The 12,334-nt window shown below is 42.4% G+C and overlaps 1 protein-coding gene across 2 annotated transcripts in view; it reads left to right on the top strand.

Annotated features, from left to right (window-relative positions):
• The window catches only part of frmd5a (FERM domain containing 5a), a 111,893-nt gene that overhangs the window by 941 nt on the left and 98,618 nt on the right, over positions 1-12,334 (top strand). The gene's annotated exons all lie outside the window — the stretch shown is intronic.

Here is a 12,334-nt window from a genome sequence, read left to right as displayed (position 1 = left end):
ATAATCATTTCAAACCTTGCTTACGTTTGTATACGATCACGTGTATCTATTATGCGTGAGAATAGTTGAGAACAGATTTCTTAAATAAAAATGACTCGGAGCTGAGCTCCTTGTGTTTTTCCAGTCTATTATGCCCAACAATAATACAAATAATATTTGTATTTATTTTTTGCTCAGAAAATTTGGGGGGCCAAATAAAACCACCCGCAGACCACTCGCAGGCAGTTGGGAACTCTGGTCTATGCCATCTGACTTGATGCACCTAGAGCAGGGTTTCCCAAACTCAGTCCTGGGGCCTCCATGGGTGTACTTTAGTTTCCCCCCCTAGCTCTACACAGCTGATTCAAATAATCAAAGCTTGATGATGAGTTCATTATTTGAATCAACTGTGTAATGCTAGGGCAAAAATGTGCACCCAGGGGGGCCTCAGGGTGCAGTTTTGGAAACCCTGACATAGAGGATGTCCTATAGGTAACTGTACGTCCAACGTGGATTATCTGTATGATAATCCACCAGCCACATTACCTTATTGGCGTTTTTGTTGCTGACATAGACTAAACATGGCAAAAGGAAATGGTTTATAACAGACACATAATCTAGCCTACTAGTGGAATTGTTATTTTTCACTATCATGACAGCGCTGGAAGTAGGGGTTTTAAAAGTGATCAACAGTCTTCAGGTTTTATATTTGAATCTGTCAACAGTTTTAAGAGTTCCCTGTTATTATTACTCAAAATAGGATTTTACATTTACGCTCTTATCCAGAGCAACTTACAGTAGTGAATGCATACATTTCATACATTTATTTTTGCACTGGCCCCCCGTGGACTGGAGTAGTGGCCCCCCCATGGGAATCGAACCCACAACCTTGGCGTTGCACACACTATGCTGGGCATTGCAAACACCATGCTCTACCAACTGAGCCACAGGGAAGCTCAAGAGCAGTTTGTTTACTGAAACTGTTATGAGCCCGTATATAGTTCACTACTATATGTAGACATAGAAATGTAATTAAAAAAGTTATGTTTTGTAGAAAGTAAAGTGAGATAGATTTCCTGTAGAAATCAAAGTGAGATTGATTTCCTGTAAGGGAAGATAGGAAGGAGTAAGGTGGTTGTTTCTTTTTATTTTGTTTCCTGCCTGTCTTGCTTTGATGTATCCTTCATTTTATCTTCAGCCTGAAATAAAGGTAGGGGAGAGGGGAAGTTTGTGTGTGTGTTTATCTGTGGATCATCGTTCCTCAGAAGTTAGTGGGGAGAGCTGTCTCCTGGACTGAGGAAATCCCTAGAGGGCTCCTACTATTTTTAACACATTGAGACATTCAACAAATCTTGTAAAAGGAAAAATGATTAAGGTTTAGGGACACCTGTATGATGCAATGAAATGTTAAAGCTGCAGTCCTTGTTTCTGTTATTTTGCTGAAAGATTTCCATTTTGGTTGCATGCATCTCTGTTGGAGATATATTTAAAATAAAATACAATTGTATTTGTCACATGCGCCGAATACAACAGGTGTAGACCTTACAGTGAAATGCTTTCTTACAAGCCCTTAACAACAATGCAGTTTTAAGAAAAATACCTAAATAACTTATAAATAAAAGTAACAAACAAATTACAAATTAAAGAGCAGCAATAAAATAACAATAGCGAGGCTATATACAGGGGGTACCGGCACAGAGTCAATGTGTGGGGGCACCGGTTAGTCAAGGTAATTGAGGTAATATATCAATGTGGGTAGAGTTATTAAAGTGACTTATGCATAGATAATAACAGAGAGGCAGCATCAGGAATCTGGATAGAGCATCAGTCAGAGAGAACAGTCTATGACTAGGATGGCTGGAGTCTTTGACAATTTTTAGGGCCTTCCTCTGACACCACCTGGTATAGAGTTCCTGGATGGCAGGAAGCTTGGCCCTAGTGATGTACTGGGCCACACGCACTACCCTTTTTAGTGCCTTGCAGTCGGAGGCCTAGCAGTTGCCATACCAGGCAGTGATGCAACCAGTCAGGATGCTATCAATGGTGCAGCTGTAGAACCTTTTCGCTCTAGAGTTGATGATATGAGATAAAATCTCAGAGCTCCAGGAGAGTGAGAGTGATTTCAGAAGGCCCATCTTGTAAACAGGCCATATTAACAGCTCTTGTATTCCTGCTAGTGCCTTGAGGCTGAGCTGAAGTCATGGGGGTGAGGAGTGATGAAGCAGAAAGTGTCTGCCTATTCTCTGCTCTGGCAGTCTGGACTGGAGTAGTGGCTGGCTACTTCTTTTGTTCTCTCTCGACCTGACTGCAGTTCGGTGGTCGTTACCGACTTCAGTGGGCAAATGCTCATCTTTGATGGCCACTCACGCTGGAGAAGTGTGTTCTTCACGGATTAATCTTGGTTTCAACTGTACCGGGCAGATTGCAGACAATGTGTATGGTGTCGTGTGGGCGAGCGGTTTGCTGATGTCAATGTTGTGAACAGAGGGCCCCATGGTGGAGGTGGAGTTATGTTATGGGCAGGCATAAGCTATGGGCAACGAACACAGTTGCATTTTATTAATGCCAATTTAAATGCACAGAGATACCGTGACGTTATCATTGTCGAGATCATGTCGAGATCATGGCCCATTGTCGTGCCATTCATCTGCCGCCATCACCTCATGTTTCAGCATGATAATGCACAGCCTCATGTTGCAAGGACCTGTACACAATTCCTGGAAGCTGAAAATGTCCCAGTTCTTCCATGGCCTGCATACTCATCAAACATTGATCATGTTTGGGATGCTCTGGATCGACAGCGTGTTCCAGTCCCGGCCAATATCCAGCAACTTCAAACAGCCATTGAAGAGGAGTGGGACAACATTCCACGGGCCACAATCAACAGCCTGATCAACTCTATGCGAAGGAGATGTGTCGCGCTGCATGAGGAAAATGGTGGTCACACCAGATACTGATGCGTTTTCTGATCCAAGCCCATACCTTTTTTTAAAGGTATCTGTGACCACAGACAGATGCATATCATGTGAAATCCATACATTAGGGCCTAATAAATGTATTTCAATTGACTGGTTTCCTTAAATTAACTGTAACTCAGTAAAAATCTTTGTTGCATGTTGCATTTATATTTTTGTTCAGTGTACATGTTAACTCCCCAAATTATTGGATGGCCTGCCAAAAATGTTAGATTTTTTTTAATGAACTGCAGAATGTGTGTGGACCAAAAAGTCCTGCAGTGAGGAATTACAATCTTCAGAGAATGTTTTTCTAACTTATCTGCAGATGGTCGTTGTCTAAAGCAGTAGTAATCGTGTGACAGTCAGGGAGACAAATGAACAGCTCTTTCACAGATGCGATTTGTTTCCTGACATTCACCAAAAATAGCAGTTCAAAAATAACTAGTAATGATGTTGCTAGGGCAGGGGTTCCCAAACTTTTTTGGCCCACGACCCTATTTTGATATCTGAAAATTATCACAACCCCAACCATGTGAAAAAAATTATGTAATTAACAGCCAATGTTTACTTTTTTATTTGGGGCTATTGCAGTCAATTGAAAAACATTCTAACAGTATTTCTGATTGTCTTCTCAACTCACCATCTACCATCACATACTTTTAATGTGAGGCTATGACAGTCAATCGCAAATTACTCTGACATAATGTCTCTTATCTCACCACCATTAATGAGATGGGTGTGCTTGATGCATGTCGTGTCGGAACTTCTGAAAGTTAGGGGTGTGATCGACAGTGCCAATTCATCTCTGCTGTCACATCTCACCTGGATCGATATTTGGTTTTAATGCAGATGGGAGCACTGAATCCAGCTTCACACAGATATGAGCTGGCAAAGGGTAGCATGAGTTTTATGGTGCTTTCAAGACAACTGGGAACTCTGAAAAATGCGAGGTCAAATCATAAGGTCAATTTGGGATCTTCAGGTCAGAATGTCGGAGCTCTAGAAAGAGGCCCGAGTTCACGAGTTGGAATTCTGAGTTGGATGACCATTCTAAACAATTTTTCCCAGTCAGAGTTCCCTATTGTCTTGAACGCACTGAAGTTGGAAGTCCGAGACTTCCGAGTTCCCAGTTATTTTGAATGCCGCATTAATGCTCAGATGGAGACGGCAGGGTATTATTTATTCCCTTTGAGTCAGAAACCAAAACACCTCCATTGTGACCCGTGAATGCGTTGTCTGCATCATTCGGTCACATGACAGCTCGATCAGCTTTTTGATTTCACTTACCGGCATGTCTTCTAAGCCAGAATCACAGTCAAATGGATTGGAAAGTAGGTCCCAAAGTGCTATTCCAAGCATTGGAGGTGAGCAGTCATCACTGTTGTGGGACCCTTACTGATGCTGTTTCTGTTAGAAACATGCACAGCCGATGGAAGGGGGGGCATGGTTTGCTTTTGACACACTCCGATAAGAATTATTTCCTCTGATCTGAATCCACTAATTCGGTTACTCATCTGTAGAATATTTTTGTAGCCCTGCCTGCTTGGGTTCAGTTCATTCAGTTTACCATATGTCTGTTATATAGGCAAGGAGACACATTTTCTTACACAGAAAGTCAACCAAGTCTTTAGTTTTTTACATCCATTGTGAATGACAACAGTTCCTCTCTCTTTCCAACGCTCCCCATCGATAACCACCAAGCCTCAGTGTGAAATAGAACATTGTCATGCTGTCATGGGCTCCCGAGTGGCGCAGTGGTCTAAGACAATGCACTCCAGTGCAAGAGGCATCACTGCAGCATCTGGTTCATATCCAGGCTGCATCACATCTGGCCGTGATTGGGAGTCCCATAGGGCGGTGCACAATTGGTCCGGGGTAGGCCGTCATTGTAAGAATTTGTTCTTAACTGTCTTGCCTACTTAAATAAAGGTTAAATAAAAATGCTCTGATCCCATATCTCCACATAGTTTTCCAAACAAGTGCGCGCGCAGTGGATGTTGTTTACAGCCTAAGTTACCTGCTGCAGTATATAGTTCTGTGTTCAGCTCTTTTTGCCGTCAGTTGCTCTCCGTGTATCATACAATGCGTCCATATGGCAGACGGAGACACATTCATAACGGATTCAAATGCAACGGTCAAGTGTGACCGTTTCACATGATCTAAGGACGCTCTCTGGTTTGAATTTTAGATTTGAATAATTTTAATTTCGCTTTTTAAGGTTAACCACATTCCAATGATTTTGACATACAATGACGATATTATAATATGTATATTTCATATATATATATTTGTATTTTTTCAGGATTTTGGAAATTCTCCCGAGACCACATTTTCATATCCACAAGGGGTCGCGACCCCCAGTTTGGGAACCACTGGGCTAGGGAATAATACACCTGACTTGCCATGCCAGTGGAGGTCCAGAGAGCATGTTCCTCATTTAATTCTTTCTCTGCCCTTTCTCCCAGGCTGCTAGCCTGCCAAAGACACCCAGGATTCCAGGACACCTAGACTGGAATCAGGAAGCAGTGAAAGGCGTAACTAGGTCACCCTCCCTCTCTCTCTCTCTCTCTCTCTCTCTCTCTCTCTCTCTCTCTCTCTCTCTCTCTCTCTCTCGCTCGCTCGCTTCTTTCACCCGCTCACTTTTGCGCATATCCTATTCCCACTGTGTGTTGAGATTCCCCTGGGGACCTATTTTCATTACACTCTGATCTCTTCCCTAAACTGTTTAACAAATTAAGAGTTGCCTCTGGAGCAGGATGGCCTCCTTCCTTTGACATCTACAATGCACAGGTGGGCCATTACAGCCTTCACTATCATCATCTTCAGAAAATACTGTGCCAAAACCAGGGAAGAGAAAGTCCTTAAAACATAGATGGGAAAAGTACTGAATCTGTCTTAATGCATGACCTTAAGTTTTACTCCAATGAATTATGGATCTTTCCTCTATATTTGTGGGATGAGAAAGTGAGTGCTCAACATTATACATCCCTGTAGTTTGATTGAAGCCGCTGCCATCCCCCTATCCCCATAGTCTCAAAATCCCGACCCTAGGGTCTGGTTTCAATGACAGACTCTTTAGGTATAAAGGAACTACGTCACTGCCCAGGGGTGCAACTTTCACTGGGGACAGGGGGGACATATCCCCCCCACATTCTGAAATTGTATTTTTGTCCCCCCCAGTGTTATCATTGGAATGTTATACAAAATTAGGCAAAGTTGTGCTTTAGGACCATGCAGACACCTCCGAACGTCGGGTAGGCTGTTTGGAGTGTTTATCCGATTGGGTGAATAAAAAATACCCAAGCTGTATGTGAAAGTAAGTTCAGAGTGAGGTTGGGTTTATGTAGGCTACATTGACATCTGATTTGCTTAACAAAGGGCACCATCATTTCAACGTGTAGCTAGGTATACATTCAGCCATGGTTGATTGGATCTTTGGAAGTCTCGACAAACCATTTCTGTATGTATCCATGGTAATACGGGTGCATTACCATGCTGAAACAGGAAAGTGCTGTTGCCACAAAGTTGGAAGCACAGAATTGTCTACAATGTCATTGTATGCTGTAGCATTAAGATTTCCCTTCCCTGGAACTAAGGGGCCTAGCCCGAACCATGAAAAACAACCCCAGACCATTATTCCTCCTCCACCAAACTTTACAATTGGCACTATGCATTCACACAGGTAGCGTTCTCCTGGCATCCGCCAAACACAGATTTGTTCGTCGGACAGCCAGATGGTGAAGCGTGATTCATCATTCCAGACAATGTTTCCACTCCTCAAGAGTCCAATTGTGGCTGTCAAGCCATGGAGACCCCTTTCATGAAGCTCCCAACAAACAGTTATTGTGCTGACGTTGCTTCCAGAGGCAGTTTGGAACTCGGTTTTTACGCGACACGTGCTTCAGCACTCGGTGATCCCATTCTGTGTGCTTGTGTGGCCTACCACTTCACGTCTGAGCCGTTGTTGCTCCTAGACATTTCCACTTCACAATAACTGCACTTACAGTTGACCGGGGTAGCTCTAGCAGGGCAGGAATTTGATGACCTGACTTGTTGGAAAGGTGGCATCCTATGATGGTGCCATGTTTAAAGTCACTGAGCTCTTCAGTACAGGCCACTCTACTTCCAATGTTTGTCTATGGAGATTGCATATCTGTGTGCTTGATTTTATACACGTGTCAGCAATGGGTGTGGCTGAAATAGCCGAATCCACTCATTTGAAGGGGTTTCCACATACTTTTGTATATATAGTGTACCATTTTACTATCAACATTGAAACAAGGTCAAATGAAATATGACTAATCAATATGAAATTCAACATCATTTCAACCACCCCAATATACACTGAGTGTACAAAACATTAGGAACATAGACTGACCTAGTGAATCCAGATGAAAGCTGTGATCCCTTATTGATGTCACTTGTTAATAAATCCACTTCAATCAGTGTAGATGAAGGGGAGGAGACAGGTTAAAGAAGGATTTTAAAGCCTTGAGACAATTGAGACATGGATTGTGTATGTGTGCCATTCAGAGGATGAATGGGCAAGACAAAATATTTAAGTGCCTTTGAACGGGGTATGGTAGTAGGTGCCAGGCGCACCGGTTTCAGTGTGTCAAGAACTGCAATGCTGCTGGGTTTTTCACGATCAACAGTTTCCGTTGTGTATCAAAAATGGTCCACCACCAAAACAACATCAAGCCAACTTGACACAACTGTGGGAAGCATTGGAGTCAACATGGGACAGCATCCCTGTGGAACGCTTTCGACACCTTGTAGAGTCCATGCCTCGACTAATTGAGACTGTTCTGAGGGCGAAAGGGAGTGCAACTCAATGTTAGGAAGGTGTTCCTAATGTTTTGTACACTCAGTGTACATTGAATATAGGATGAACAAGAATTTGTACTTTTATACGTGGAATTTTCAATGCAATTTCAACATATACATAGTTCTGATGATTATGTTGAAATTAGATTGACTTAACCTGACTAAGGTTGTTATATCAATGTATTTATGTTGACCTTTTACCCTAATTTCAATGTTTACAACGCTGGATGAAATTAGATGAAAACAGTACTGGTTGGTGACTTTTTTCAAATCCAGTGTATTTTCCTTGTTGATTCCACGTCACAAAATGTTGACAAATTACGTCAAAACAATGTTGATTCAACAGTGTGTGCCCAGTGGGTAGTCACTGTCGCCTAGGGTCGGGTTTTCGAAACGACTTGCCCCAGGCCTCTTCCCCTGATGCAGTATCCCAGCACTGGTGATGGCTGGGAATTTAAAGGCTCCTCACATCTCTAGGTCACAGTTGAATAGCAGACAAGGCAAGGCAGCCAGGCTGTAGTGATTTTGCATTAGAGAGAATTAGAAATGGAAGTTAGACAGCTGTATGTATACTGTGTATGTATAACACACAGACAGGCACAGTAATAATTACATAAATACACACACTCTTCAAGTGAGAGTGTGTTCTTCCAGAGTTGTTCTCTGTTCAAACAACCTCTCTTGATGAACACACAGTTGAACGGGTGTTGTGTTTCATTTTACACCCTGTAGCTGTCTAAATGGGAGTCCTTTTTGTTGTCCTGTATGATAGAGGTGAGAGTGAAAGTAGGCCATGTCTAGACCATGTGTTCCCTCTACCATCATCACAAGCTCTCTGACCTCTCATTGCATGTTTGTAAAGCCCCATTTGTTGCTGCTACGTTAGTGGCTCAATCTTCTCATTGTGTTCAGCTACACTCTCCATTTTGTTACATTTGAGTGCAACGAGGTGCATTGAAGGTGGATTTCGATTTTGCAAACCAATAGCTATCTCTGTCCATATGTGGTTGTTTTTATCCAAGAACACCTTGTATTGCAGTATTGAAGAGGTGTTGTATCATAGTGTGCTGTTTGCTGGTAAAAATCAACACATCCCAGGAGAATAGTTGTCCAGATGGAGCTAGTCTCAGCGTTGAGGTAGGATTCACAACAGCACAGAACTAAGGCACTTTATTGAGCTGCAATAAAATCAAAGCAGTGTCTTCGGCTCTAAAGCAAGACTTGAACATTATTCTAATTTAGTCCTGTCCAATATATTATTTAAGATCATGAATGGGATTTCTTTGCTCAGGTTGTGTATTCTGTTTGCTGTCCTTTTAAAAGTTTTGTCAAGCCCCTAGGTAAATCTGCATGGCAACACGAAAGCCTTGAGTGCATGTTGCATCGCTGCATCTACAGACTCTGTCCCTGCTTGAAACTGGATGGGACTGCTGTACCAGCTGAGCACGTAAAGAACCAAGAAATGAAGGCTGGAAGCAGCAATTATTTTTATAAAACACAGTGCTGATGTGCTTTTTCCTTAGTAAGGTGCAGCTTCTTAGCTGACAATGGTGTAAATGCCAAGATGTGCAATAGATTGTGTTGGATATGCAGCATACTGTATACATTCAACCAAATCCAGGGAGAGTGTGCACGCTTAAGGCTGTGTGTGTTAAATGTGTGTGTGCATGCGTTTGGGGGTTCGAGCCATCTAGCATTATTTGGCTTTCTCAGAAACTTTATTTCTCAAAGCTCAGGCTTTTCGTAGAATAAAAATAGGACGTGTTTTCCACAGTTACCCGTGCTTATCAGCCTCATCACTACTCATGAGCTGCATTTAAGAAAGAAGATGCCATTTTGTGGTAAGCGGCATAAAATAGCACTTTAAAGTCATATCAGAGTACTACATTTTTTAGCCTACATAGAGAAGTGTTTACAGAAATATTGCTCTTCATTTAGACACAGTTTTGAGTAAAGAGCGCATGTGTGATAGATTCAGTGCTTGAGTCTTTTGTACAGTCTTTCTCTAATTGGAGGAAGAAACATGTCATTTCCAGGGAACCCAATGTGTTGTTTATTGTTAATCTGTGTTTTGTTCATACATTTAAATGGTGATTTGATGAAGACCCAGATGGTTGTCAATGGTGCAGCACACCTTCCCACATCAACAGCTAATTATACAGTGTGCGTTAGTCATGGTGTTATAGTATATGTTTTGTATTTTTGTATTGCACTTACGTGAGCTTTCAGACCAGAATGTGTTTAAGAGCAACTATATATTAGCTAATTTAAACCAATGTAGTTCGGTTTGGAGTCTGATCATGTGTTGGGAATAGTTTTTAAAGAATGTGAACTGCTGGAAATATTGAATAGAATTCCATGGAGGATAATTGAGATAGATACTCTCATTTTCAGGTCAGTGGATGTTTAAATTGGATCCTTTCAGAACTGCCATACAGATAATTAGATTCAGGGAAACTAATTTAGGTTACTCCTTAGTATTTTATTCTGAGATCTTTTCTCTCTTCAGCTCTTTGTGTTAAGTGTCCCAAGCAATGTCATGCTGAGATCTTATCAACATTAGTGACAGATCATTTTTGACCTTACAAATGTGGGATCTTTACTGTCGCTAGCACTGAATAATCAAATAAGCATGTGGTGAGACAATATTGGATGATTCCATGCAAAAACTGCCCTGTAAAGAGAAGCATTGGAGCACACCCTCCTCTCCCTAAAGAAAAGCAGGACTGAAAGGTTTGAGAACATTTTCACAAGAGGGTGCTGCACAGACTGTCCTGGGGTCTGTCTCCTTGGTGATACGGCAGGCAGGGGAACAGGGGGGGTTACATTTAAACATTCAGCTGTTGCTACGGTGACTCCTAACACTGCCAAAATGTGAGATCACTTTAGTCGGGATATCCCAAGGCAATGCAGAAGCCCCAACAATGGACAAACTGTAGTTACTCACAGTGTAACAGATAAAATAAGGTTATTTAGTCCCTGAATGTTATTGGAGCATACTGGTGATGAGGTCACTAATCCCACTTACTACTTACTACACCACAGTCCTGTCCAACTGTTCCCCTGACCCAGTTTTCCAGTTCCCCTCTCCCCCACAATGCTGTTCTCAACGTCAAAGACTCCTCTGTGCTCCACTCCTTAGAAGCTTTTCTGTATCGTACTGTGACACACAGCTTTTATGGACGTAGATGAAGAATATCTAATTATGATTGAAAATGTAATGGTTTCATAATTTTTCTCTGTTGTGCATTGTTTGTGCTTTGATGCTACAGTGACCATGCAGTCTGCACGTGTGAATGGGGTTGGAGGCCATTGAATGGAATTCCTGGCTCTTCAAAAACTCAAGCTGTCACTGTCGCTGTTTCGATTGGCCAAAGATATTTTATGGCCAAGACAAAATTTCTCGATTGGCTGGTCAATAAAATAGCCCATACAATCTATGATGTGTCTTGTTAATGTGCACCTTTTTGTTTATTGTTGTGAGTGATATGTTTCATATTTCCATATGAGCTTATAAATCTTGAATAATGGACTGCTACCTGATCTGACATTTGCTAATGTGCTAATCATAATCCAGGATGCCTTTCATAACATTTCTCTACCCAACCCTTTCCCAGGCCTCTCCCAGACTTCTCCTCCCAGGCCTCTCTCTTCTCCCAAGCTTCTCTAAAGGTCTCTCCCAGGCCTCTCCTCCCATGCCTGTCCCATGCCCCTCCTCCCATGCCTCTCTCTCTCTCTCTCTCTCTCTCTCTCTCTCACACCGTCTGCTCACATGCTCCTGTCAGGTCCTCAGGAGCCTGATACAGTTCTCTGCCAGATAGTCATGTGGAGTGGCAATTTAATAAGCATGTACATTTTGGTGGGTCAAAAAAATAAATAATGGGATGCATGCCAGCAAAGCCACTACACAACACTAAACATTACATTAATTGCACTATAATGGTGCCCACAACCTGTTAGGGCCTATATTTTTATTTTATTTTTTTTTCTGTTATTTTACTGAGAACACATTCTCATTTACAGCAACAACCTGGGGAATAGTTTCAGGGGAGAGGAGGGGATGAATGAGCCAATTGTAAGCTGGGGATGATTAGACAGCCGTGATGGTATGAGTGCCAGATTGGGAATTTAGCCAGGACACCAGGGTTAACACCCCTACTCTTACAATAAGTGCAATGGGATCTTTAATGACCTCAGAGAGTCAGGACACCTGTTTAACATCCCATCCGAAAGACAGCACCCTACACAGGGCAGTGTCCCCAATCACTGCCCTGGGGCATTGGGATATTTTTTAGACCAGAGGAAAGAGTGCCTCCTACTGGCCTTCCAATACCACTTCCAGCAGCATCTGGTCCCCCATCCAGGGACTGACCAGGACCAACCCTGCTTAGCATCAGAAGCAAGCCAGCAGTTGGATGCAGGGTGGTATGCTGCTGGCACATAAAGCTGTCCCAACACCTTACCACTGCTACACCTGGCTATCAGCGGGGTCTTGTCTGGCAGCGAATTACTGCCTTTAAAAAAAACATAGCTGATTTGGCTGACTTGTTTAAACAAATGTGGTTTCTACT

The sequence above is a fragment of the Salmo trutta genome, chromosome 7 (assembly GCF_901001165.1).
Source record: "Salmo trutta chromosome 7, fSalTru1.1, whole genome shotgun sequence".
Taxonomy (NCBI): Eukaryota; Metazoa; Chordata; class Actinopteri; order Salmoniformes; family Salmonidae; genus Salmo; species Salmo trutta.
The sequence above is the reverse complement of the archived record's forward strand: the minus strand, read 5'-3'. Positions and strand labels throughout refer to the sequence as shown.